This window comes from Rhinatrema bivittatum, chromosome 6 (genome assembly GCF_901001135.1).
Source record: "Rhinatrema bivittatum chromosome 6, aRhiBiv1.1, whole genome shotgun sequence".
NCBI classification, from domain to species: domain Eukaryota; kingdom Metazoa; phylum Chordata; class Amphibia; order Gymnophiona; family Rhinatrematidae; genus Rhinatrema; species Rhinatrema bivittatum.
Window position 1 is genome coordinate 291,402,931 of NC_042620.1, and position 6,000 is coordinate 291,408,930.

The 6,000-nt window shown below is 46.8% G+C and overlaps 1 protein-coding gene across 3 annotated transcripts in view; it reads right to left on the reverse strand.

Annotated features, from left to right (window-relative positions):
• The window catches only part of LOC115094365 (mitochondrial fission factor-like), a 65,921-nt gene extending 64,865 nt beyond the window's left edge, over window positions 1–1,056 (reverse strand). For all 3 annotated transcript variants that reach the window (XM_029607351.1, XM_029607349.1, XM_029607348.1), the window contains exon 1: window positions 896–1,056. The gene's annotated coding sequence lies outside the window, so the exon portion shown is untranslated. The remainder of the gene's footprint in view (window positions 1–895) is intronic.
• Window positions 1,057–6,000: the final 4,944 nt, after the last annotated feature.

Below are 6,000 nucleotides of genomic sequence, written 5' to 3' on the forward strand. Positions count from 1 at the left end.
CCTAACAACTCTGCAACTTATAATATCTAGAGAAAGAGAACGAGTGGTGCATGCAAAGTCACAATAGGCGTGATCGGTATCTGTAACCACAGTTTATCGAAACTGGACAAAAGCGTTTCGCTCTGGCCCCAGTGCAGGTGCAAGGTCCGCATTTCTTTGTAAATTAACTGGAGAATGAGCAGAAAACGAGGAAGTTTACTATGATCCTTGCTCCCTTCATGCAAGCAGGTCCTAATGTTACGTCCCAGTCAGCACATCCGATTGCACTGTGTTTCTCCCTCTATTGAACCCATGCCCACAATGGAGATCCTTTTGTCTGCCCCCTCCTGGGCCCTGACCGCGGGTACCAGGAGAGAAGGGAGACCCCGGCTCTCTAGGGCCTCTGGAAACTCCCCACTCCGATACTTGGCGCAGTTGTAGCGTATTAAAAAAGAAAGAAAGAAGACAGCATGCTGGTTAGGTTGCAACTCGAAACAATGCAGCAGTGAGAGCATAGAAATGAATTAAAACAAGTACGGAGTCTTGGACTTAGCGTCTTTGTATTTCCAAATCCGGAGACCCTTCAGTTAAAACGGGCAGCAAAGGAAATGGAGGCGAGTAAGGCGTGCAACTGCAGTTTTAGAAGTGGCGAACACGCTTCTAAGTTAAAGCGTAGCCAATCGAGAAGGGCGGACGTGACAGCCCAGCCTTTATTTTAGATCGTTATTAAGGAAGAAAAGCGGGTTTTCAACATGCCACCCTGTTTTCTAGGTGGGGAATAGGTCTGATCCCACAGGAAATACGGACGGGCCAACTCTACGAACAGCAAAGAAGTGCGAGGCGGTGAGAAATCCAGCGATCCCAAAGGAGCCGAGGGGGACTGCGAAGGAAGTGAAAAGGCAAACTGAAAGCTGACCTTCGGCGCCTGCCCGGGACGCCTTCAACAACACAGCACAGCGTTCTCCGAGCGCCAACCAGCCCCTTCTTTTCTTTCTTTCCTTGTACTTTGCACGGTTGCCGAGAGCAGCTTCCCTCGCTGGAACGTCGAACACATGAACCGGACTGAACTGTAAACACTTTCGGTCCGCCCCTCCTGACCGGGCCACGCCTCGGGCTGCCAGCTGGGCGGCAGGCAGGCTGCTGCACGTGGCTTACAGGAGGCCCTTTTTTTTACGATTCATTCTGGGTGTCTTGAATTCTACATTTTATTAGCTCCAAACGAGACTAATCTGAGATCGTTACAAAGGCAGTTCAGAGGACAGAAACTCCTTTGCAGGATAATACTTTGCCAAAGCCATGGCGAGGCCCTTCAAAGTTCTAGGGCACGAACCCATAGGTATTTCATTCCCTCCCTCCCAGACTCCAGGGCTGTCTGCTTTTCCACAGACCAGAACTGGACACTTGAGAACTGGGGGCAGGGAGGAACCTGACCACCTGATCCTCCCCTCTTTTGCATAAATGTGCTGTCCTTCCCCCTGAACCGGCCTCCTCTGTTCCTTCTATTCTACACTCCCAGGACAGTGACAATGAACAATCTAAGAATGGTTCAACATAATCAACAAAGCCATCAAGCACTCATGACTCAACATGAGAATAATGGAGCACAATCAGCATTCCATTCACTGTGTGCATTATTTATTTATTTTTAGATTTTTTTTATACCGGTGTTCCTGTATGAAATACAGATCACATCGGTTTACATTGAAACTGAACATAAATTTTTGCCTAGAGGCATTACATAGAACAAGGTTGTGGAACTTGGAAAAGGGTAAACTAGATCAAAATTAACATTGTAATGTAAACATATTAGCTAACAAGTCTCATTGAGCAGTATAAACAAAAACAAAAACATAAAAGCAAAACAGTAAATGTCACATGAGACCTGCAGCAAGAGAATGGATACAGAGTCGAGTAGAAGTATAGAACCTGGGGAATATGATGAGGAACTCTTGCTGGCTGTAGGGGAAAAAAGTGCTTATGGTCCTGTAAAAGCTTGTTTAAAGAGCCAGGTTTTAAGTTTCTTTTTGAATGTAGAGTGGCAGATCTCTAGCCTGATATCTGGCGGGAGCGCGTTCCATTGAATGGGGCCAGCAGTAGATATCGTACGTTTCTGAAGCGAGGATGTTGTTGAGGGAACATGGAGAGTGCCTTTATATGCTCCTCTGATGGGTCTAGCTGAAGAGTGAGGACGTAGTTGGGTGCTTAAGTGAAGTAGGGATATATTGTGAATTGATTTATGAATTACTGTGAGCACTTTATAAAGAATCCTTTGCTTAATTGGAAGCCAATGGAGGAGTTTGAGAATGGGGGTGATGTGATCTCTTTTATTCGTATTTGTAAGGATTCTAGCTGCAGAGTTTTGTAACATTTGGAGGGGTTTGAAGGATGAGATTGGGAGGCCGAAGAGAAGCGAATTGCAATAGTCGATTTTTTATAGTATATTGGCTTGAAGAACCAACCGGAAATCATTGAAATGAAGAAGAGGTTTCAACTTTCTCAGGACTTGTAGCTTGTAGAAACAGTCTTTAGTGGTGGTGCTAATAAATTTTTTAAGGTTAAGCTGATCGTCTAGAATGACACCTAGGTCTCGAACTTGCGGTGAGTGATTTAATAAAGGGATGGTTGCAGTGAGAGGGTTAGCTGGGTTTAGCAACTTGTTGTTGATGTCCTGATTGATGATTAGGATCTCGGTTTTGTTGTTAAGAATAAGGTTAGGGCTAGCAAGAAGATGATTGATTTGTTGAAAGCAATTGTTCCAATGAATCAGGGTTTTGTGTAGAGATTCTGTGATTGGGATGAGTATTTGGATGTCATCCGCGTATAGGTAGTGGATTAGATTTAGTTTAGAAAGTAGTCGACAGAGGTAAGAGGTAAATGTTAAAAAGGGTTGGGGAGAGTGAGGAACCTTGAGGGACCCCCTGGTTGGATGGGACCGGATGAGATTCTTTGTTGTTTATTTTTACCTTAAAATGTCTATTTGCCAGGAAGGACTTGAAGCAGCTGAGAACTGTACCCTTAATGCCTATGTCTGCCAGACCTGTTAATAGAGATGAGTGGTTGACAGTGTCAAAGGCCGCAGAGAGATCTAAAAGTATCAAGAGATGTGGTTGTTTTTTGTCCATGTTAGCTAGAATAGTGTCGGTAAGAGAAATAAGTAGGGATTCCGTACTCAATGATTTACGAAAACCGTATTGGGAAGGTGCAAGAATAGAGTTTTCTTCCAGGTACTCGGATAGCTGTTTATTGACTATCTTTTCCATAAGTTTGGCGATCATTGGCAGATTGGCTATTGGGCGGAAGTTGGCTGGATCTGTGGTCGGTAGGTTCGGTTTTTTTAGTAAAGGTATGTGCATGCATGTGTATTATGAGTAGGGATGTGAATCGGGCTTCGGACGATATTTTCAAAATAGTCAGAAATCGGGGCTCCCCCAAAATGATAGGAAAACCCCACGATATTGATCATGGGGCTTCTCATCATTTTGGGGGAGGGCGGGAAAAACGGCACACAAAAATAACCCCTAAACCCACCCCGACCCTTTAAAACTAATAGCTTCCCCCACCCTCCCGACCCCCCCAAAAACTTTTTACAGGTACCTGGTGGTCCAGTGGGGGTCCCTGGAGCGATCTCCCGTTCCCGGGCCGTCGGCTGCCACTAATCAAAATGGCGCCGATGGCCCTTTGCCCTTACCATGTGACAGGGTATCCGTGCCATTGGCCGGACCCTGTCACATGGTAGGAGCACTGGATGGCCAACGCCATCTTGTGCTTCTACCATGTGACAGGGGCTGACCAATAGCACCGGTAGCCCCTGTGACATAGTAAGGGCAAAGCCTATCGGCGCCATTTTGAATACTGGCAGCCATCGGTCCGAGAGCAGGAGGTCGCTCCCAGACCCCCGCTGGACTTTTGGCAAGTCTTGTGGGGGTCAAGAGGGTCCCCCAAGACTTGCCAAAAGCCCCTGGTGCTCCAGGGAGCGAAGTACACATTCACGGAGACGGCGGGGAACCACCGTCTTCCCAGCAGGTACCATGGTAGTAACTGCAATTGATATGCAGGCTGGATCAATAATATGCGTGGGGGGTCTCGGGTATGTCTTCTGGCTCGATGGCGCGAGAGAACGCATCTGCACGAAGATTTTTCGCTGCTGGGCGGTAATGGAGCTCAAAGTTGAAGCGGGCAAAGAATAGAGTCCAGCGGGCTTGTCTTGGGTTGAGTAACTGGGCCTCTTTTAGGTGCTCCAGGTTTTTATGGTCGGTATATATCGTGAACCTGTGTTGCACCCCTTCAAGCCAGGGACGCCATTCCTGGAGAGCAAGTTTTACTGCTAGGAGTTCGCGGTTCCCTATGGTATAATTTCGTTCTGTGGGAGAGAATTTGTGTGAATAAAAGGAACATGGAACCAGGGTTCCCTTGCTGGAGTATTGACTCAAGACTGCTCCTGCTGTAATGGCGGATGCATCGACTTCAACTATGAAGGGGTGGTTTGGATCCAGATTACAAACACGGGCCAGTGCAGAAGGCCTGTTTCAAGGCATGGAATGCTGATTGGGCCTTGGGAGTCCACACTCAAGGATCACATCCCTTCCTCATCATGGCGGTGAGTGGAGCGGCCAGCGTAGAGTAATTGGCAATGAAGTTTCAATAGTAATTTGTAAAGCCAAGGAATCTTTGTAGGGCTCAGAGACCCAGTGGTGGAGGCCAATCTCGAATAACCTGGAGTTTGAAAGGGTCCATGGTGAACCTGCAGCTAGAGATGATGTAGCCCAGGAATGGGAGGCTGGGTTGCTCAAAAAGGCACTTCTCCAATTTAGCATAGAAATGGTGGTCTCTGAGATGCTGGAGGACTGTTTGAACGTGGGAATGGTGAGACTTCAGATCTTTGGAGAAGATGAATATATCGTCCAGATATACTATGACAAATGAGTACAACAGATCCTGGAAAATCTCGTTCATTAGCCGCTGGAAAACTGCAGGGGCGTTGCATAGCCTGAAGGGCATTACTACGTACTCGTAGTGTCCTTCTCTTGTGTTGAAGGCGGTCTTCCAAATGTCTTCCGGTTGAATCCGTACTAGGTTATATGCCCCACGTAGGTCTAATTTAGTAAAGATTTGTGCACCCTGCAGGCGGTCAAAGAGTTCACTGATAAGTGGCAGTGGGTACCGGTCCTTACGGGTTACTGCATTCAAATCTCTATAGTCTATGCATGGTCTTAGACTGCCATCCTTTTTCTTTACAAGGAAGAACCGGGCTCCTGCCGGGGAGATAAAGTGTCTTATGAACTAGTTAGCTAAATTTTCTTTGATGTAAGCTGACATCGCTTGAGTCTCTGGGAATGAAAGAGGGTAGGTTCTGCACTTGGTAGGCGTGGCACCAGGTAGGAGTTCTATGGGGCAGTTGAACTCCCGAAACAGAGGCAGGATATCGGCGTTCTGCTTGGAGAACACGTCTTTAAATTCCATGTACTGAGTAGGTAACCCGGGAAGGGATGTAGAACAAGACTGAGATGGATGGAGACGCTTGCCATAAACACTGGGTTTGGCATCGAGAACCCCACTGGGTGAGTTGCAGGGATTGCCAGTTGAAGTGGGGTGCATGTGTTGTGTTGTGTTTGTGGCATTGTGGACCCTTGGTCGCAATGGAGATGACTCCGCCCATGGGGAGGGGCCTCGTGGGGAACCACTACGATAGGCTGAACTCAGATAGCAGACACAATATGGATAGAGTCTTTATTTTACTGCTGTAGATAGATGTTGATAACAGGAAGGCAAGGCACTAATCCAAGAAGTCAGTGCAACGCCGATACCGCCAACGTTAACGTTTCGCTTGACGCTTCATCAGGGCGGATTCTAAAAAAATAATCGGCATATATATGTGAAATGACTTACAATTATCGTACACATTCAGAGTATTAATAATTTTAACTTCAATTCTTACTCACTTTACTCTCAGCTTCTCACGGTCCGGGCTCAAAAGTGCCAACTAAAATGGCTACAGCTTTTTAAACCCGCAGAGCAAGTGAC